A 24,070-nucleotide genomic window follows, 5' to 3' on the forward strand; every position below is an offset into this window, starting at 1 on the left:
AAATTCTGATTAAGTTCTTACATTATATGTATTAATTATGTTATTTTTCAAAACTTAGTGTCATGAAACAAAAGTGATTTATTATTTTTTCATGATTTTTTGTATTGGCTGGGCTCAGCTGGATGTTTATCAGACCCAGATGGTGTTGGTTATATTCAGCTGGGGGTAAGTCTATACCTGTGCATCCAAGACGGTCTCAGTTACATGTCTAATACCACAGATGGGGTCAACAGAACAGTGAGAGACTGACTAGCCTATATTTTTCCAACAAGGTAATGCAACTTCTGACAGGGTGCTTGCCTTTCAAAATAACAAAAGTGGAAGCTGGCTGGTCTCAAAGCTCCAGTCCCAGAACCAGTATGGGGTCAATTCGCTGCATTCTGTTGGTCAGTGTAAGTCACAAGGCCAACATAGTTTAAAGGATACAGACTCGGTGGAAGAAACAGCACAGCATATACAGCAGTGGTAAGAATTGTCTTTAGAGACAATCGACTAAATATGAGTTAGTTTTACCATGGGCGTATTTATTTTAAACTTTATCTTATGTTGGGAAAAAAAGGTTTACCCTACTCTATTAGAGAAATTTCAAACATCAACAAATTCATAGCAAAATTCCTCAGCAGTACTGGGCTCTTCCTGGAACAATGTAAATCAGGGATAGTAAGATTGATCCTACATTAGAAAAGACACATGAATTTCTACGATAACTTCTGTGTGTATTCTCCATATATAAAATCTAAGTTGATTTTACCATAAATTTTCAGTGGGGCTTTATGTGTTATTCATAACTTACAAATTAATATAAGCTGAAATCATCGGAAAGTTTTTGGTTTATGTAGAATGTCCTTATGTATTTGAGAGCTATTGCTGAAATTCAGTGACTTACAAAAACAGCAACAATAATTTATTTCTCTTGCTTACAAATCCTCAGGACAGCAGGACAACTCTATTTCAGGCTCTGTGTCACTTGGGCTTAGCTCCAAGCTCAGGATTGGGTTCTGATATGCCCTGTTGTTATCATTCTGGGACTAGCCGATCATAAGAGCATAAGAGAGCAAGTAAAAATATACAACATTTCTTCAGACTTCTTAAGACCTACCCATATTGCTTTTCCAAAGCAAGTCACTTGGCTCTGTTTTACATGAATGGGGAAAGGAAATGTGTTTACTCACTCTAATGCACTGGAAGGCCACATAGCAGAGGAAGAAAGTAAAGAACGGCAAACAGTATTCCTATCTGCCACAATTAGTTTTGTCCAAATCTACCTTCTAATTGGCATGGCAATTATCTCTGGTGACTAATAAGGTGACGATAACTAGAGTTTGTAATAATGATCTTGAATCTTCTAGAAAACATTATATAGTGTTCAGGAATTAAGATATTTTTTAGAAAGTTCTTCAGCAAAATATATTTTTAGTGGTTTAACATTTAAGAGGATCATCTCAGATTTCACAGCAAATTCATTACTGTTACACACATGGTGTTATGGTGCCAAATAACTTACATTTTACTCTACTTACCTAAATTTTACTTCTTTCTGTACCATGTTAGCCCATAATTTATTTAGTGTACCTGATATTCCTATATTCTAAAATCATATTGTTCAGATTTTTCTCTTCATCCACATTCTAATTAATACAAGCAGAGGTGAATTCTAAAAGGAGTTATTTTTCTATTTCAATTTGAGTTAAAGGAAATCATAGACAATGTTTCTACAATAAGCTAAGTGTAAGCAATCAAAACTGCCCAGCACTTTTATTCAAAACAAAGCACATTCTAACACACTGAAATAGTATTTAATAGTTTTTTAAGCACATATTTCTTTTCCTATGGAGAGCATATCGCAGTTAAAAAATGAAATGCCATAAATTTTACTCTAGTAATAATTCATTATAAGTTGTAACTAAACTCTTGAATAATCTTGACAGTTGTAACTTTTGAAATTAAAACACAGGATTAAGTTGATGATAAAATTACTATTACTGTGCTGTCCTATTTTTTTTTAAACACACACTATTACCTTCAATTGTTTCTTGACATCCTCAGTTAAAATATGGTTGTGTCTAGGTATTTAATAGAGAAAATTGTATAATTAGCTCTACCGATATTAAATTATGTTTCACTTAATTGAAATTTTTCTTTTGAGGGGAGGGGTGGTTGGGACTGCATCAAACATAGACTTTTATAGTCATCATGCCATCATTACTTCTCTCTCTATAAAACATAATATTTCTTACAGGAATATCCTTCATAAATTAGAGACAAATTTCCATTGTTAGAACAAAAAAATGCCCAAAAGCGTTTGTTGAGCCCCAAAGCTCAAGAATATATTAACATATTCAGAGTAAAATAAACAATAAAATCTATGAATATATATACCCACATCAGAATTGTTCAAGGTATTTCATTTATCTGGAGTGCTATTTCTCAGTCTTGCCAAGTACTGAATCCTATCAGTTAATAGCAAGCTAATTTTCCGTATTTAAGTTTGTTATTAATAAAATATAGCTTCTAAATTTAGTTATCTTAAATAATTATCTCTCCTGCCCCTGAATTCCTGGAGCATTTATTAACTATAACTTCTCTTTGGAACTTAGTTTAAGTTGACATATTATTAGTTATCTTTCATATGTGTGTCATCTCTCCCCAAAACCTGTAAGCTCCTGGGTCTTTGGAACTGAGCCTTAAACCCTCTGGGCTTCACATGGAACATGTTTGGGATTGTTAGGAGTCAAAGGAATTCAGTTAGTACTGAAATTTGAGCCTTCATTTAAGTATTTACTTTATTATTGATGGGGGAAATCACAAATATTTATTGGATAATAATTATACTTTAATTCGTGTGATGACTTCAAGCAATCTGAGAGGAAGAAAGATAAGTCAAATATTTATTTTAAAGGTGGGTCATAAACTTTCTCTGTTAATATCCAGACAATAAATACTTTAAACTTTGTGGATCGCACAGCCTCTGGGGCAGCTGCTCAGTTTGGCTGTTGTAGTGCAAAAAATATCCATAGACAACACACAAGCAGGTTTATTGTGTTCCAGTAAACTTTATTTTACCAAAACAGATGGAGAACCAGACTTGGACTGCCTAAATATAGAGTATTGCTCTAGAGTGCTGTCCTAGAATGTTGAGCAGGATATATTAAACTGAAAAGCATTTATCTTATTTCACTTGCACTTAAAGATACAGATTCATTGTGAACTTTTTTCACATATTTGCTGCTGTTTAGCAAATTTATATCAATAAACAAATTTAATGTAGGCTTTGGTATTGAAAATTTTGTAAATACATTGCAGCACAGAATAACTTTCTGTTTAAAACATTTCTAATCCTACATGCATTATAATTCATCATAATATTATTTAAATAAAATAATAAAATGAATGGTGGTTGCATTTTTCATAAGAATTGAGACAAACAATTGCCATTTAACATGATTCAGATATTATTCTCAACAATTTCATCATGAGATTGAATGTTTATCAATTAATAAATATATTTTGGAATCTCCTAAACAAATGCCATACCAATGGTTATATTAGGTCCCCAGAAAAATGTTGCACAGCATCTACCACCATGTACAAAGTACATTCTAGATGTTCTTCTTTTGTGCCGTCCAGATCTTCTGAAGAAATAGCTATATACTTTTGATCCTCTCTATATAATTCATAAAAGTAATCAGAAATCACAGCTTTGGATTTTTATTTAGAGGTGCTATTAAAGGAAAAAAATTTTAAATGCTTTGTACTAGAGAAAAGTTTATTTTTTCTGACAATCAAATTTCCCAGAGAGATTTTACCAGTTCATTTTGTTTTTTACTGCACTAAGTATGTGATAGCGCCACCTGCTGGTGTACTTACAGCAAAGTCGGCGTTTGATTTTAAAAAAAGCAAATCAAAGCATTAAGGACATACTAAAAGTGAATGGTGAAGAACTAGAAAATGCAATAACATCTAATATTATTCAAATATATTAAATTGCTTAATTTTTATTTTTTAAAGATTCATTAAAAATTTAGTAATTTGCCTATTTAGGACCCCAAGTGAACTTTTTTGTAATAGTCAAATTTCTATTGAGGAGTCTACCACTTTAAGTACTTATATTGTTTTCATCTAACTTTTTCATTTGAAAATGTTCTAATATCTTTTTTATGCCTCTTAACTTCCTTAAACAGATCGTCCAGAACACAATTTATCTGACCCGCATGCACTGATAGCAAGCATGTCTGCAATCAACTCTCTGCTGGTACTATTTTCCAAGTCTAAAACAAAACTTAAAAGTAATCATAAGGGAGGTATTAGTGTCTGTTTGCAAAATACTTGCAATTTAATACTAGACTGTTTGTGGGTGAGAGAGAAAGGAAGACAGATCTGCCTTAGAACATTTTGCTTTTATTAATGAATGAATGAATGAACCATAAGTTTTACCATCATGTATTAACTCTCAGTAACTGACTGACTCCAACCTCCAGTCTCCCATTCCTTCAACATCTTTTGGATAACAGCTCTTTTCCTGGAGTGGGAAATTAAGTGGAAGCATGTCAAAGCAGATGCAGCCTGAATGTTAAATTGAGCAAAGCTGGCATAACTTTGGTAGTTCCCTCAGCTCAAATTTCTGAGCATTTCTAGAATTGTCCCTGGCAAACAATGCCCCCATGAAGTGTCCCGTGTAGTGTCCCTGTCTTCGTACTACACTTCAGTTACACAGTGACTCCCACCTGTACGCTATGTATGGCTTAATGTGGCTATCAATATACCTTCCTGAATCAAACACCATGGTACCATTCTCTTTTCCCTTGAGGATTATTTTATGAAAAGCGATCTATCAATCTAGTGACTTAATATATAACTGTATCTGATAAAAAATTTACATGGTTGGCCCTTTTCAAAACTTTGCTTAAACCAAAAGGGATAATAGGAACACGAGCATTTTTTATACTTGGCACATCAGTGGCAAGTTATAAGGAAGGCACAGGGTCTTTTGGGCCTCTTATAGTTCATGATTTGTTTATTGCTTGTGATATGCCAAATCAGAGCTGATCCTATGGGAATTTAACAGTGAAGTTAAATTCTTACCTTACTTTCTATCTGATTTGCCACCTACTTTCACATGCAAAAAGAAACAAAACAAAATTTCTTAAAATTTTGTGGGCCTTGTTAAAGTAAAAGAAATCTAACAGAGTGCTTGCAACAAAATATATCTAATGTTTCATAGTGCTTATAAATGTTATTAAGAGATAGCAAAGCCATATTTTATCACCCATCTCTGTGGAGACATCTAAAAATACGTTACTTGATCTAAATAGAGAATGCTTTATATTGATTCAAAATATTAATTTCCTTTTGACAGGAAAATTCATGCTGCTGTTCTGTGTTGCATTAAACGACCGTCAGTGCTGACCACCTGTTTGAATAAACAACAGGAAAAATGACTACTTCTTTTTGGTGTTAATTTGTTGAGGATCTGAGTTGGCATGATATGGAGGTTGCCTTCTTTTATTACCTAAGATGACTTATCAGCTAAAATATTTCTTGATCTCCAAAAACTGTTTCCAGAGGAGGTTTCATTTTGAATAAAAAATTACAACTCATCACATTACTCTTAAAATTCTATATCAACATTTAAAGACTGCCAAGCCCATCCTTAGCATCTGCAATACAGAATATCCTAGTGAATAATCCACTCCTTAAGAGTAAATTGGGTACCTTATAAAAATGTGTGGACTATCAAAAGCTGGTAGTAGCATAATATTTAGTAAAAACAAACGGAAATTTACTGACAAATAGCTGCTTATATAATAGGAGACAGTTTGCTGTATGATGATGAGAAATGCTCTGCTTGTGTGTTATTAATATTTATTAGTAAACATAGATTGGGCAATGACTCAAAGGTGTGGGTGTGACATGCTTCAGTATAAAAGTATCTATAATAGTAGAGAACATGAATGTCCACTGAGTGCCAAATATTGGGACCTTGGAAAGCACAATTGAATATGTCCCAAGTCGTGAAGAGCCTATGCTAGGAATGCAGAGTGTCAAGTGTAGGTCCATTTGCCTACCTAAGCAAGATCAGTGCCGATAGAATTTGCTATTAGTTATATTACCCGATATTGAGATTATGGTCAAATATAGACCTTATCTGGTGTTAAAATAGCTTATAAAATTGTGGTAAACAACCCTTAATTTTGAAATGATTTAATATTTTCTGATCTAGGTCTTTGATCCTTAAAATTGACAGTTAGCCTTGGCAGATATGCATATTAGGATTATTAGAAATTGTTATTTTATCATGATAGGATGTATTTAGACATTTTTCATACTAATAGTTATTTTTAAAATATAATGTAATAATTTACAAGATGTAGAAATGTGATTATGTTAATAGAATCTTCCCTAAAACAATAACGATGCTTTCAGTAAATATATTGTTTTCTCCTGGCATCTTCTGTATCCACCAAATGGACATTTCCTTGGTTACTCTTTATATATGGCAATGTTTTGGCAGCGTTTGTAATTTGAGAGAAAATTCAAAAATGTTTTAAGCAAATATATAGAGGAATTGAATCACAGCTGACTAATGGAAAAGGATTAAATTCTAGTTTCAGAAAATGCTTCATTCTAGGCACTTGATTGTAGCATCGGGTGTAGGATATTTTAACACTGGTGGCTGGGTATTTTCATTTCAAATCCTTTTATCACAGTAATGTTTTGACTCAGGCTTGTATATCATGAAATTATTTATTGCTTTGTTACACTGTAAGCTTTGCTGTTCTCCAGACTGTGATACTAAATAAGATTCACTAGACCAGAAGTAATCATTTATCTGAACATATGGGACATGTCACGAGCCCAAGTTAGTGTACGAACTTTGAAGCCATTTTTGGACAGAGTACATAGAATTCTTTCATATCTTCAATGAAACAAAATTTGTGATTTATTTAATACATGCAGCTTTTCCACTCAGTTTTGTGTGCGTATCTAATTTTATTTATAATTTCACTTTAAAATATACCTTAAACTCTTTTAAACTCACAAGTGTAAACATTCTGGAACAATTTCATGTGTTGCATATTTCCTGTGCATTTTATGTCTGAATGCTTTAAAAATATTACATTCAATAAAACATTTTTAGGGTAAAAATAATTCACCTAGAAAATTGTCTTCAATTCTGATGATGATTAGTAGCAAATGAAATTAATTCTCTATTACCATTTTTTCCTCAATATCTTTTTCTACAGCCATGACTGAAAAGAGAAAATGTTGCATTCACGAAGACAGTTTTTGTTTTTAAAATGTCACCACATGTAAACTTTTGTTAAGGTGAGATAAATTACCTCCCTGAAAGAATAAACTGATTTTTTCTTTTTGATTTACAGCCTGGTTTGGACAGAAGTAGAGAATAAGCAGAGTAAAAAGCTCTGAGAATGCAAAAGACACATTGTAAAAGAAAGAAGAAGTGTTTAATAAAATAAGAAAACAGAAGCTTTAAAAGAGCAATTATTCAAACAAATGCAAGGGAAGTAAACTGGAGATAAGATGAACCATAATCAATATAGTTTGTTCTTTTTTCTTTTTCTTTTTTTTTCACATAGTTATTCTTATGGGGCAGTAGAGATTTGGGAATATTTACTTAGATCAAATGAACACTTGAGAAATCTATGAGTTTGTTTCTCTCTCCAAATAAGAACTTTTGAATCCTACATTGCAGAGATGGAATCCTTAAAGCTTTACTCTATGTTATCATAATGGCTTCCCCAAAACAGAGCTGATTTGTGGAAATTTAGCAATGAAGTGCTGGGAAAACTCTCACCTTAGTTTCTATTTATATCACCAGCCTCTTCCACAAAATGAATAAACAAACAAAATGTCTAAAATTTCTGTGGACCTTGCTAATGTAAAACAAACCTTACAGGATTTTACAGTAAAAAATATAATATTTCATAATGTTTAAATATATATTTAGATGAAGCAAAGCCATATTTTATTACCTATCTTCTGTGAAGAAATATTTGCGAACACATTACCTGATTATAAAAGAGAATGCTTTACATTGATTCAAAGAATTTTGAAAATGAGGAAGCTATGAAATAAGGGAAGGACCCACCACGATAGGAGAGGAAGTTAAAAATATCTTTTCAAAGGACTAGGATTTCTATTACTCCGAACAATGCCTTATCTTATGCTTTGACCTAGCATCTGACTTCTAATACTGCCAAGAGAAGAAAGAAAGCAGTGTACAAGGCGTTATGCTCAGTGGTTTTGACCAGTTAGATCCCAAGTGGAATTATGATGGTTGTCAAAAAACAGCTTATACAGTTTTAGCTTTTTGGTCATTATCTTCTTTTATCCCTAACATTTCTGTGTGGTATTAATAATATTTCATTAATAATTAATATAATATAATTAATTATATTATATATAATATAATAGTAATATAATAATATTATATTAATAATATTATTATAATATTAATAATATTATATATAATAATTTTATATATATATATATATATATATATATATATATATATAAAATCTATGCTACTCTTGTCCCAGGAGTAGAAATTAAATCCAGCTAAGAAGAGACAGGAGTTTTGAATTCTGGGGCTTGACCTCTGTTAAGAATGTGTGAATCCCGAAAGTGTGTTCAAGTAAAATAGGCTGTAATTAAAAATTGAATGGTTTTAAATTACAGCTTAATTCTAAATTCAATACAACTTTACATTGCTATCAAAATAGAATTAAGAAAAGGAACAAACAAATATTCTTGCAAGTTTTGATGCAGTAACATGAAAAAATAACTCAGTGCCCAAGGCACCCCTACTCAAATCCAGATAGTGGATATATGTTTTTCATTGCAATGATATTCTTCAGATGGCTGGTATTGCTTCCCTCCATGCCGTGCACATGACTCTCAGTCCAAAGTGTCCCATTGAGACTCCCAAGTCAAGTATTCTAGCCATCCAATCCTGAACTCCTGGTCAAAATTTGTCTGTTATACATCCACCTGGGGTTCTGTTTTATACTATGTAATTCCTGTAAGTTATAGTTACAATGGTTCATAATTATGTTTCCCCAACCATGTCAGATATGCATTGTAAGTATAGAGTCCTACATCCCAGTTTACCCAGTTCACACTTGCTACTTGGTATAATTTTCAATAGTACCTTCTCTCTTTCTAAATAGGACCTACTTTCTTTCTAAAGGCTGTCAATCTTTGAATGATAAATTATGTGATCATCCTAATTATAATGTTAGAGAGAAAAACAGTAGAAACCATCAAAGACCTGTCAGTTGGCATAATTATTAAGGGGTAAGAAAAGTGTGTTCAACTGCATCATAGAAGCAACTATTAATTAGCCTTCATGTAGGGTTAGTCCTATTATTGAGTTAATGTCAGAAATGAAATGACTTTGTGTACTATGATAATTTCCTCATTTTATGTTCATCACTGATGAAAATAAGTTTTTGAAACTTGATTTCTTCATCATAAACTAGGGCTTTTTGATTTACTCCCATACTATTTACCAAAAGTGGATTGCGTGATTTAATAAATTGTGTTTCTTAAGCTCATTTCATTCATGAAATGAAATATGACAACCTTATTCTATAAATATTTGCCTTTTTTTACACTTATATTGGTTATTTCTATTCTTAAATTAATGTTTCACTTATTTGGACTTTCATAAGGCATTATAATATATTCTGTATCTTTGTAAGAAGCATGATTTTCTTCTAGACCAAGAGGCCAAGTTTGATTTTTTAAACTTCTCATGAAATTATTCATTTAATTTTCAAATATAATCTTTTAGATTTTTATACTAAATATTAATTGAAGAAGGTGTAGCTGTTCTTTCTTCCAAGCTGTGCTTTCAGTAAATAGGATAATGTACCATTGCAAATGATGTTTAAAAGCCAACCAACCTACATAATACACATTCCTACTCTATGTACTTACACCAGAATAAACGCCCCTAGAAATGAAGTGAAAAAGGGGAGTTGCATAGACTCAGACTAGTTCTTACTTATCGCAATGATGGAATTAGTAGGAAAATTTAGTGATAATCATTATTCTGGAAAGAAGTACGTATGAAGAGATTTTAAGAGGATTATCTGATAGTAATAGCCTTCTTTTCGGTACCTTATTCACAAGCTCCAAGTCCTTTCCACATCTCACATTTTCTACATTTGTAGAGTCAATATTTTAAAAATACCTGTGTAATTAGATTATCGCCATAGTGGTCATGCAGGCAGGTGGGAAAATAGTCCCAACTATTTTAATGCATTTCCTACTGCCACCTTCCATGGCTTTTCTAATTTGGTGTTGCAGTTGTTTCAGCCTACAATATCCTCCACATTTCACCCCTCCACTTCAATTACTTCTTCAATGTCACATTATCCATAAATAATTTTCATAACGACTACAATTTGAGCAATATTTTCATTTTGCAATCTGCTTTAAATACCTTAGCATTTAAGGCAAAATATTTTTGGAATTATTATTTTATATTTTCTCTGTGCATTTTCCATCTTTTCTTTCTCCACTCAAGTGTTTCTATGACTTGTAGTAAATCTTCCTAGATTATGTTTCCAAAATTAACCCAGAAGAGGTCTTGAGAAAAGGAGAAATGTGCATTCAGATTCTTCAGAGTGGTATTGGTTCTTAGAGAAGAAAGGACTTATAACTCCCTGAGAGGAATCAAAGACCTCAAAAATTTGGAAACAAACACTTGAGGAGGCTGAATTCCACATCCAGAGCACTGCACCAAGGATTTCTGTGTTTCAATCATGTAATGAAGAAAATGTAGCAATGAAGACATGTAACATTGAAAACTTGACATGACCCAATGCTTCTCAACAGGTGCCAGTGCATCCTGATGATCATAACTTCAGAAATGGAAGACCCTGGAAGACAGTGGAAATGAGAGTCCCTAAAAGTTTCTTCAGCTAAATTTCCAACTAGAATTATGGAATTAGGTCTTCGATTTAAAAGAGACCTGATTATAAAAATTTTAAAATATAGTGCTTCTTGCACAGCTAAATTTGGGAATGGAAGTTCATACCTGTTTTGAAATTGTTCCATAGAGTCTCATGGTAAGAAATTATGCCCTATCATTATTCTGCATTTTAAATTAGATCTGGTGGGGAGCAGATTGCTTAATAACTACTTGCTGCTTAAAGTCGCATCATGAAGGAGAAAGTGCATGAGCTTCAGAGTCCAGAAACCTCAGTGTTAATTCCAGGTCTGCCACATCCTTACTGTGAGAACTCAATTACACCATTTAACCTTTCCAGAGCTGTTAAATTTGACCTCTGATTTTCCAAAACATGTATAGGGCAAGACTGCAGACTCCTTCACCCAGTGTGCTTTTCCTCCAACCTCAACTCTGGGGAATGGCGGTGGTAGTGGTGGAGGTTGTAATCAAGAGAACTGGATTTGCTTGTAATATTTCATTACCACTATCAGATATCCTGTTGCTTTTCCTGTATGTAGCCAGGAAGTGTTTCCTGGTCCATGATCCCTTGATGAGGCAGCAGAATGGTTCTAGATCCTTATGGGGAGACCAAAGATGGAAAAGGAAATACGGAGCAAGCACAAGCAAATTACTTCTGGGCACCCATAGAACTGTTTTTCTGTTAAGGTCGAAAGTCCTTTTCTTTGAATATCACTACACGCAACAAATACCACTCGATTTCTTTACTTCCCTCTACTCCAACCTTATTTAAAAGGCAGTCTACAGTTTCTGTCTCCAATTTCTCATCTCCCTTTCACTCTATTCCTCAATAATCTGGATTTTTAGAAATTTTTTTTCCAGTCCAGCATCCATGTACTTTCCTCTTTAATTGAATGTCATGATTTCTTTGGATAATTGTACCTTCTCTTAATTTCATTCATGGGTTGGATTATCAATCAAGATATGACCTCCTTCATTCTAGTTGCCCTAAAGAAATTCATAGTTCTTTAAGCACACCATGCCTTTTCACATGGCTATGCCATTATGTCTGTCTGCTCTCCCGCATTTCATTAACTGGCACACATCTATTCATACTTCTATATCTAGTTAAAATATAACTTTACCCACTATGTGAATTAAATATGTCTCAGCTTACTCCCTGCCTCATCACCACATGTGTAAATACAAAATTAAGTATTCGTTTCTCAGTATTTTGTATTGTGCACATAATTCTATTAAAGTCTTGCATTTTTGCATTATCTGAACTTTGAAGTTATATCTCTCTCAAATAGTGAACTCAGTCTTAGAAGAGATTGCATTTAAGGCCCTGCTGTCTAATACAGTACTTTAGATGACTAGTACTCAATAGGCTTGTTGAGCTTTTCAATAAATAATTAGCAAGTTGATCACCATGTTGGCTAAGTTGTCCTCCAACTCAATGTCAAGTAATTCTATTAAGAGGTGTGTGAGGATAGTTGTTAAAGAATGTCGGGACTGAAATTGCAATGACCGAATGGGCAATGATGGAGCATTCTAGGCCTCTTTGGATGTTCTGATTTTCTCCAAATAATGAAATAAAATTACTCAGCAACAATAAAACAAAGAGTATTTCTTGTAATTATAATTGATCAAGATCCTAAATCCAAGCAAGTACCGGGTCTCATACATCATTACATCCCTTCCAAACCAACAACTCAGAGCCCAGTATGTGGTACTTGCTTCATAAATATTTTGAAAATTTTACTTATTTTCATTTGCTGAAAATCATTTTTCTCAAGAGGGAAAGGCTTTTAGGAAAAAATATTGTATTGCATTGATTTAAGAATATGGTTTGAATATATCAGCAAAAGTGCTTGGGAAAATTCATATTCATAGGTTGAATAGATATTTTGCGAAGAAACAGCAGTCCTTGAATTCTTAGGATGTATATAACATTGGTTATTCTAGGCCTTCTCCAACATCACTACTTTCTAACTCCTTTTATGTGTGATGTTTAATTTAATTAGAGATGGATAATTTTATCAAGTGCATGCTCCATTATTCATCCTGTCACCCCATTGTCACCCCTCTACCTCTCAGTACAGACTGTTATCAATCTATTTGAAGATTTTTATAATACCTATTGAATGGTTAGCCTATATTCTGATGATTCTCCTTCTAACCTTACATTTTTCTTTAAATATTTCATTTAAATACTTCATAATTCCTCAAATTAGAGAGAACTCTCATAAAGTTCTCATTACAAAAGACTCAAAGATAATTGCATCACTTATATTGTATGCTGTGGCACAGAGTGAGTAGTGTGATCGACTAACACTGAATTCACCTGGTAAAGATAGAGCCAGATGACTAAACAAACAACAAGAAAAACTCACTGAAGTCTCTTACAATTATACTGTCTTCCAGTATTTTCATTCAAGGTAAAAGAAATTTGGTGAACCCCAATTCCTAGATTAATATGCCGAGTCACCAGAAAACTGAAATCTATTTTATGTCACTTTGTATGATTGACTCTGCTGAATTTTCACATCTACTTCATCAATATTTTAGAAAGGAAAAACAAAAAGTAAAAAAATCACAATCTTCAAGAAGTGTCTTTTTACATAGTTCTTAATCTTTAAAACTCACCAAAGAACAGTAGTCCTAAAATCTCTTGGAAATCACTTCATCTTGCTATCTTCAAATAGCTTTACATAATGAAGTGTTTTCCTATGTCATTAAGTGTTCTTTAAAACACTGTTTTCAATTGCTGAATAGTAGTCTTCAAATAAAAATACAATCATTCATGTAAACATTCGCCCATTGTCTGACTTTTTTGTTGTTTTCATTTCTGATGAATACAAGTAATAACTCTATGAGCATCTTTGTCACATAAATATTTGTTAACATCTCTACATATTTCTGAAAAATTTGTGCAGGCAAAAAGACTGCATTAACATTTTAAAGTTTACAATACATATTACCAAGTTGCTCTCTAGAAATTTTATGCAGGTTTACATTTCTGCTCAGTTATGGAATATTTTTTCATTTCATTATTTTTATTCTTTTTATTTTAACATATGATCAATCATATCTTATTTTAATTTTCATCCATTTGAATATTAATGTCATAGAATACTTCATATTTAATGATAATTTGTATACCATGTAAGTGTCCATTCACAGCTATATCTCTAGTGCCTAAAACAGTGCCTGGCACATAGAAGCAAATCTATACTTTTTAGGTTGTGTTTCACAAGTTAATTTATTTTTCATAACCTAATACTTCAAATGTATGAGAAAGTCAGACACACACATACCCAGCACCAGATTTAATAGTTGCTGATTTTTTGTCATGTGCTTTAAATATTTATTCTTTCTTATCTTTTTTTTAATGAATGAAGCATTAGAGGCACACCTCAAATCACATTTCCTATCTATCTACCTTTACTCTTTCATCAGAAGTAAGCAATATCTAAAAAGTGATAGCTGTCATTTTGTTGGCTTTTATTTTCCTTTTCTACATATGTAAGCATGGTAAATAATATACTGTATTGTTTTGCATGTTTTAAAATGTATGTAAATGGTTTAATACCATATATCTCCCTTTTAACTATTTTCTATAAATTAAACAGCATGCTTTTGAGATTTAGCTATGCTGATAATTCATGTTAAGGACAGCACAATATTCTAATGTATGTATATGCTGCAGTTTGAATTTCCAATCCTTTCCTGCTAAGTTGTTTCCACTTTTTACCTATAATAAACAAATCTGGAATGAACATTTTTGTATATGCCTCCCTCTAAAGATATGTCAGAGATCGTCTAAGATATTACAACTAAAAAAGGAATTTGGGGACATAGATTATATTTATCTTTTATGTCACTAATATCTTAGTTCTCTAGAGCTGCTATGACAAATACCATAAAATGGGTTTGTTGGCATAAACAACAGGAATTTATTGGCTCACAGTTGTGAGGCTAAGAAAAGTGCAAAATCAAAGTGTCAATAAGGTAATGATTTATCACCAAAGTTGGAAAGATTCTGGTTATCACAAAAGTTGATTCCTTGGCTCATGTCCCTGCTTTGCATTATATGGTGATGTCCTCTCCTGTCTCTTCTGGGTTCCACTGACTTTCAAATTCCAGCTTCTGGCTCCTATAGCTTCTTCTGACTCTAGCTTCTGGTTTCTTTCTCTTTATAAAGCTTCCAGTAATCCAGTTGAAGATCCAAACTCATTCAGTTGGGCCACACTTTAGCTAAAAACAACATCTTAGAAAGATCCTATTAATAATGAATTTACATCTACAGAAATGCAAATTTAGCATTAAGAATGTATTTAAATTGGAGTATGTAATTCAATCTACCACAACTACGTATAGCCTAGTTGCTCTCCAAAGTAATTTTAATAATTTACACATAGCAAATAACTCAGATGTATACATTTGAGCTATTTCTTCACAACTTGCCAACATTTAACATTTTCAGACTTTTGGAATAAAAACAATATGACTTAAAATGGCATCTTATATACTTTTCATTTCACTGCTTCCTAATAAGACTAAACCTCTTCCTACATATTTACTTTCCATTTGATTATTCTTTTATATTACCTAACTATTAATCTTTTCCCAGTTGAGTCTGATTGCAAATACGTTTTCTATTTCTGTGATTTCTATCCCTTACTACTTTCTTTGTTTTGCATACTTTAGGTTTTGCTCTTCCTTCAGTAACTTCTTAGAAGGAACTTAATCTAAAGATTTCTTCATTTCTAACATAAGCATTTAAAGCCATAAATGTCCCTCTTTATTTTCATCTCATAAATTTTCATCTATCTTGCTTACATTATCATTTAGGTTGAAATATTTTCTAATTTCTGACAGAATATGCTTTAGAAGTGTATTAGTTAATTTCCAAATATTTTGGAATTGTATAAAAATCTTATTTTTACTGATTTCTCATATAATTTCATCATTGTCAGAGAACATACTTTTATTATTTCAATCATTTAATTTTTATTGCGATTATTTCATAGGCCCTCATGTGCTCTGTTCTGTAAAATTTCTGTATGTACTTGAGAAAATGTGTAGTCTGCTCTTTGGGACGTTGTGTTTTGTAAGTATCAATTAAGTCAAGTTGGTTAATGGTGTGGCTGCAATCATCTATACTCTGTTTATTGTTTGTTTGTTTGTTTTCTTACTTATTGATGAGGAGTATTAAATGCTCCAAGCAGAATTGTAAATTTTGCATTTCTTTCCTTAGTTCCTTTCTGATGAGAAATCCAAGTTATTTAAAGTGCTTTCTCACCTGTGATGCTATTTTTCCATTGCTGTCCCCACAATTTTTTCTTTATTGTTAATATTGAGAGGTTTGATTATGATGTGCTTCAGCATAGATGTCTTTGGGCTCATTCTGTTTGGTGTTTGCATAGCTTCTTGTGTATGTAGGCTTATGACTTTTGCCAAATTTCTCAGTCATTATTTCTTGAAATACTTTTTCAATTCCACACTATTTCTCTTCTCCTTTTGAGAATCCTATGACATAAATGTTAGATCTTTTGTCACAGTCCTACAAGTCTCTGAGGCTTTGTTCATTTTTTTAGTCTATTTCCCCTCTGTTCAGATTGGGTAATTTCTTTAGTTCGATTTTCAAATTTACTGATTCATTCCTCTTTCCTTTTCAATTGTATAATTTCTATTTTGCTCTTCTTTTTATCTTCTATTTCTTTGCTGAGGTTTCTATTTTTTTGTTTCAAGCATCTTTGTAATTGTGCCTTGAAGTATTTTTAATAATTGCTTTAAAATACCTATCAGATTATTCCAATATCTGTCATCTCACTATTGGTACCTATTGATTACCATTGCTCATCCAAGTTGAGATTTTCCTGATTCTCAGTTTGACACATGAATTGTGATTTTATCATGAATATTTTGGGTATTAGATTCTGTATTTTATTTTAAAAGCCTTGTGTTTTAGCAGTCCTCCTCCGATAATGTGCTGGAGGAGAATGGAACCACTGGCTTGCTGCCTTCAAGTGGGAGAAGTCCAGATTCCCCACTCCACCTTTGTTGAAACCCCAAGGAGTGCCCCATTTCTACTGGGCTGGGAGCGAGTTCAGATTCCCCGCCCAACCTCACTGACACACCCTGGCTGGGAAGAAGGGGGGTGCCTCACTGCTGTTTCCCATAGGGCCCCCAGTAATCATAATGTTTATTATAGACAAAAAAGGAAGAGATTCATTCTGGAAAAAGCAAAAACCCTGGCTTTATATAGGCCTCCTGTGAAACTACCCCAGAGGCAGTAGTTATTGTCTAAAAGTTTTGTCCGCTATTTCATCCTGGTTCTTTGACAAGAGAGATCAGACTTTTCTTGGAGCTTTATTTGTCTGTGCCCTTTGGCATTTCTGGGTTTTCAGCCTCTCCAGCACCTAGCCAGAGATATATGAGGCAATAACAACCACAAAATGGGAAATCACTTATCATTCCTTGGGTCTTGAGGTCCCTAGCCAGTTTGCCTTTTTTTCCTCCACCTATCAGAGTCTTCGTTTGATTATTTTATTTGTAATGCCCAGGGTTTTTAGCTGTATTAATGGAAGGAATAGAAAGAAATGTACTTACTCCCTCTCGTCCCGGAATCAAAAATACAAACTGACCATTTTATTATCATGAAACTGCTACCTTTACCCTTGCAATAATCATTTTCTTGAAGTCAACTTTTCTTGATAATGATGTAGCCACAGAAGCTTAATTTTTCTCAGAACTTTGCAAATGCTAGTCTGTTGTCACTTTTCAGAAGCATCCATTCAATCCAAATGTTTCCTTTGTATTTTCCTTAATTGCTTTTATTTATTTATTTATTTATTTTGCTTTTAAGATCATCCCTTTGTCTTAGATGCTGGGTTTATATTTTGTTGTATTTACAAACTTATTATCCATTGAGCTTCCTGAATCTGAACAGTCAAATCTTTCCAAAATTTTGGAAGTTTCTAACCATCATCTTTTTAAAGATTTCATATAATTTTTTTTAGAACTCCGATTAGTAATATAATGGGCTTTCTCGTTCTCTATACCCTATCTCTTAAAATTTCCTAGCTTATTTAACATCTCTTTATTTCTCAGTACTCCATTGTGAATAATTTCCATAATACAACTATTATTTCTTTAATTCTTTCTGCAGTTGTATCTGTTTTGGCTGTCCACTGAGCTTTTTATTTCAATTATTTTTTCATTTCTAGGATTTCAATTTGTTTCTTTCTTAAATTGATATGTTCTTTAGTCAAGTACCTTGTTCTCTTTTACAGCTTCAATTCTTTCTCTTAGTCCCTCATGTTTATTTTATGGTTTATTACAGCTAGTATTTGCATTTAGTTAAATTCTTGGGACTGTTTTTGGTTTGTTGATTTTGCAGACTCTTGCTCATGGTAGATTTTTTTTTCCTCACGGGATTGGTAATTTTTAATCATGAGCTTATTCAGTGATAATAGTAATGAAGCTGTTGTGGGAGTCCATGTGTCTGGCATTGTGGGTGGTACAGGGGCATAACTATGACTTTTATCTGACTAGATTTTGATGGTCATTTCTTGGAATGATGCAAAACCTTGTTTTATAATTTCTCCGTGGAAGATTTTGTTTTGCTGTGTGTGTATGTGTGTGTGTGTGTGTGTGCATCTGTGTGTTTCACCGAAAGCCCAATCAGAGACAAGAATTTTTTGTCATCTTTATTTTATACCAGTGGCCAGATATTTTTCTAGTCTCTTTTCTCCAGTGAAGGTGAAGGCCTTAGAAGACTGCAGCATAATGGTAGTGTCTCAAGTACAATTTTCTATTTTATGGACCCATGCTTTTTTCTCCTGTTTTTTAAATATGTGGGCATCATAACCCAAGGCTCTACCTGTTATTAAATTCATCATTCCCTTTACCCACATTAGCAACCCAACAACTATTACAGATTTCCCCAAATATTAAACTTATCACTCCTTGTTTCTAGCATTTGGGGATTTTTCCATTTTTAACTTTTCTTGGTGGGGTGAGCTTGGCCACACAAGAAAAAATTTTATCTATGTAGTATTTCTGTTAATGGAAAAGTTTTCTGGATTATTGTTAAAAATCTTCCATTTTACCAGAACTGAAAGTATTAAAAACAGTGTTTAATAACTTTAAGGTTATATATGCATAATTATTTTCATATATCTATTTATCCGAATTTATATGTCTTTTCCTAAGGGAAGCGTCTATTTTTTTATTTGAAAAGTCAGTTTCCATCATTGAGGTCTGCTAAGCACCTATAAATTCTATTTGTATAACCACGTTTTTTATAACAGACACTTTAATCCATGTATATACATTTGATGTATGATCACAAGTGAAGTTCTTATTTTGTTATTTTTCAAAAGGAAACCAAGTGTCACAGTATCATTTATTAAATAACTCTTTCTTTCCTACTATTTTTAATTTGTAAAGACATGTTCATCAAATTTAGACTTATATAAGCGATTTTGAAATTGCTGTAGAATTTGACAAATCGTTGTAAATATGAACTCTTAAAATGACTTTATTAGGAAAAAACTTCATTATAATGTTTTTAGGATAAACTCTTCCCTCCTCTTAATTGTGTTTCACAGTGTTAGAAGTGACCTTTAACAGGTCCTGGGCAGTGATTTGTGTATGCTGATGAAATCACTTGGCTTTCAAGATGTTTGATAAAAAAATGAAACCTTAAACTACCAACTGTGTTTGAACAGATGATGTTTTTCTGCCTAAGGCACCAATATTTATTAAACAGAAGTATGTGCCCACAGTTCAGGCATGAATAAAAATGAAAGGGATTTTCTGGGCGCTTACATGTTAATCTCCATTAGGTCATCATTTCTCAATACTATTATAATTTGTACTTTGTTCTTCAATATAAAAGAGGCAATTAAAATATTACAAAGCCCCCGTGAACTCTGAAGCACTTTTGTTCTCATTACTAATCATCTTTTAAAGTAGATTTTTTTTGTCAGCTTTGCAAGTTTATATAATTAACTAATTCTAGGAACTTGTTCTGCTCAGTGCATTTTCATGCTTATTTCCCTAAATTTTCTCTGCAGATTATGAATATCAAGTAAAAGTAAAAGAGAGACTAACAAGAATAATTTAAGAAAACAACAACAGATTCTTTGTAATCTTTTATGATGTACTTTCACAATGAACTGGATTATCTGGCATGGGATCATTTTCCTTTTATATGTGGTATGTGAATATTGAAACATGAGAATCTTTCCCTCCCATATAGATATACTGTCTGCCTGTTCCTACCAACCATAGCAATAGAAAAGCATGTTGCTTTTCAACCAAAATAGTTTTGATCATGGAATATGTACAATTGCTACACTCCTTCCATCTCTCTTCCCGCTTTCCACTTTCCCCCTCAATCCCGTTCTCCTTTCCTCTTACTCTCTCCCAACTGGGATATTTCCCTTGGGAAATAGGGAGAGTTAAAGTGAGACAAGACACATGTTCATGTCATTTTTTTATTAATTCAGTACATGTGCTTTTTCAGGGAAAATGTATTTGCAAAAGAATTGTGATTATATTGTGTAATTATCAATATTTCAAGCATTCATAATTCACGAATTCTGAATTTGCTGTAAATTTTCATTAGAAATATAATTATCATATGCAGTATAATGTATAATGTATTTTTAAACACTCTTATTTCAGAGAGTGAAATAATTAGATGATTCTGATCAGATCCAATTTATATTGCATTAGTGACCCTATTAAATCTCCCTTTAAATATTTCATTTATCTGTAGTATCTTAAGCATAGCAGGGTCCTTGGTCTTATTTATTTTACATGTTTAACTTTACTGGTTAAACATTTTTAGGTCATTTAATTATTTTACTCAATTGATTATTTATCATTTTTAAAATTCAGATTCTATATCTACTCTAGTTTTTAAACCATTTGTCAGAGCACTTGATTTTCACTCTAAATGTTCTCTGAGAACCGTGGGAAAAACAGCTCTTAGCCCAGACATGGTCCCTTTCTGCAGCGCACAGCAGAGCGGTTTTCGTTCCCAGAATCAATCTAGTCCAAGGCAGGTGCTTCAGTAAGAGAAATTCTAATTTTATTTACTCTTTAATGAACCCTTCAATTTTCCTTAATTGAACTTCTAGGCTCCTGTCAAGAGTAACGTAATTATATTTATTTCTATTTAGAGCCCTAAGACACGCACACACACGTGCACACACACGTGCACACACGTGCGCACACACACGCACACACACGTGCACACACACGTGCACACACACGTGCACACACACACATTTTAAAGTTGATTGCCATTTTTAGAGCAAGGGGAAATATTCCTCCGCAAATTGTGTTAGTATGTTCTCTCCATTTTCCCCAGCAAAGACAAACACATTCCATTTGCTCAGCATGCCACTTAAAGACTTAAACTTGAGTTCACCTCCACAGACCTGTTCAGTTACTGCACCGAAAAAATAATTCTAGTGCTTCATGCACTTACATTAGAGACTGAGATTTTCAAATGCAAGTCAGAGCATTTGGATAATTCTGTGATAAAAACAACACAAGAAATATCAAAGAAGCATGTTGCTTTTCAACCAAAGAAATGTAAATGGCAAATTTATGCTTTTATAATCCGTACACCTAACAATGATGGGAAAATATACGACAGACATGACATTAAAATAATTTGATGAGCATCAAAATCACATTTATGTAAATAACATGATTAAATAACAATGTATTTTGAAGCACTTAGCATCCACAAAATAGATGCTCAATAACTGTTAACTGAATCTAAACTTAAAAAAAAATTAGGGTAGGCCACAGTGGCTCAGCAGGCAGACTTCTCACCTGCCATGCCAGACACCTGGGTTCAATTCCTCGTGCCTGCCCATGTAAAAAAAAAATAATAATTAATTAAAAAAAATTTTATAAAAGTTTTCTAACATTTGGGCACTAAACAGGACTGTGTTCCTACTGCTAGGAACTGCCTTCTGCCTCCAGTCACTGAATTGTTCTCAATACCTGTAGTTAATGCTGCTATTTAGTTCTCCCACATAAATCAAATAATTCATTTTTTTCACTTGCCTCATAAATTGATTAAAATTTAGCCACTTCTCTTTTCTTTAATGGTTCAGAATAGCATAGATTTGTAAGAGTTTAGGATATTAGATAATCTCTTTTTCAAACGATCATGCACAAATTTATAGATATTTCATATGACAATAACATCCCTACAGAAGTAGAAATGATGTAAACCACATAAATTAGATTTTTAAACAGAGTCATAAAAAGGATATACCAAAGAGGAGATAAGTGGTGTACATAACTCATTTTAAGATAAATAGTTTTAAAGTTGAACTTGGTATAAAACTGTCTTCTGAAAGTCTTCTAATTATTCGTGGTGATCTCTGATGTGATTATTTTCAGTTCAACGAATTTTTTTCATGGTGATCTCTGATGTCGTGATTATGTTCAGTTTAATGAATTTTTTTAACTAAACCTTGTAAATTACACAGAAGTGATTTACTATCCTCTCAATCTCAACAACACAGATAAGCCTCTCTCATAAAACAAAGCAAACAAACTAAACCAGTGGGGCAATCCCACGAACCAAATGTAGCCTTTGATCTGAACTGGAAGAAATGAAACACCTTTCTTTCTCCCAATTTGCACCCCTGTCTACATTATCTCCCTTATACACCCCTCTATTAGATTATTTTGTGTTATGAGCTAAGCCAGAGCCAGATGATTATAATTAAATCATCTCATTTCAGTAACTAAGGAACGGATTCTGTTTCTTTCATCTTTAGAGATGCTTAAATAACATAAAGGACTCAGACTCAGCACAATATCAATTAATTTGCCATGTTCTGTATTCATTTCTTGTTTTACAATATGATAACCTTGTGTCACCCAGTAAGACTATTGAGGAGCTACTCTTTTTTCCTTAAGGACTGAAAATCCTATTTCCAATAGCAAACATTTCTCATGTGAAAGATTGAGCCAGTCCAAAAAAGTACTACTATGCATCATCTAATTAATGCTATCTAATGAAACTCAGAGCAAAGAGGTTTTCCACAGGCTCGTCAGTATATTGTTTGGGCAAAGCGTGGTCTATTAGAGTCAAATGATAAATCTACTGATGAGTTATAGCACAACAGGGATATGGTCATTATGGTGAGCATCATTCCTGAGTTAATGTCTCACCTTGACATTTATTGTTCATAAGTAACAAGTTTACCCTTTAGACAGCATTAAGAGAATATTCATCTTCAGCAAAGTTGCATGCCATTGACATTATCTCTTGCTTGTGCGAAAGAGAACCTTGATTTTTGTACATGGAATAATTTAAGCAAGAATAACTGCATAATGCACATATTTATTGTTGCTTTTATAATCAATAAAGGACCAAACATGACATGCATGCCTGATATGTGCTTTAAGTAATGTCTGCTTCCATTGTGGCAGTTTCTTTACAAGCCATATGGCTGCATAATCTTTTTCTTAAAAAAACCGCTCTGAGTAAAATTCATCATCATTTTAAAAGTTTCAAGGTATGGGAATACTACATTTTATTGCCACTTGACTAACTGAATAAATTTATTTAGATTCATTTTCTTATCCCAATGGAGTCCCCCATCTTAATTTCTTTTTTGTCTTTTCCAAATTATCAGTTCAAGTGACTTGAATGGCAAGTTGAGGAAGAAATAATTATTAATAAGAATTGAACAATAATTTAGGGCTAAATTATTCAGCAGTGTCAATCCATTGCTATCCACTAGAAATAATGCCTGTATCATTTCATGTAATATAGCTGGGTACTGAAACAGGCTCATCTAGAGCTCTGGCTATTAAAAACAGATGAGAACATGATGTCTTTTTAAAAACTAGCTTTCTTTCCATGTTTTCCCTCTGAAGCCATGTGTTAAACAAAATATACATATAGAGATATACAGAGATAGAAAACCAGAGTTAACTAAATCTCAATTTCAAAATACCTCTCCCTAATACAGTAGAAGACAGTATAGTGTAAATTACTTCAGCTTTAAATTACTTGGACCCTTATACTAGCTCTATTATTTATTGTCTGACCTTTGGTAAATATATAATCTC

This window comes from Tamandua tetradactyla, chromosome 10 (assembly GCF_023851605.1).
Source record: "Tamandua tetradactyla isolate mTamTet1 chromosome 10, mTamTet1.pri, whole genome shotgun sequence".
NCBI classification, from domain to species: domain Eukaryota; kingdom Metazoa; phylum Chordata; class Mammalia; order Pilosa; family Myrmecophagidae; genus Tamandua; species Tamandua tetradactyla.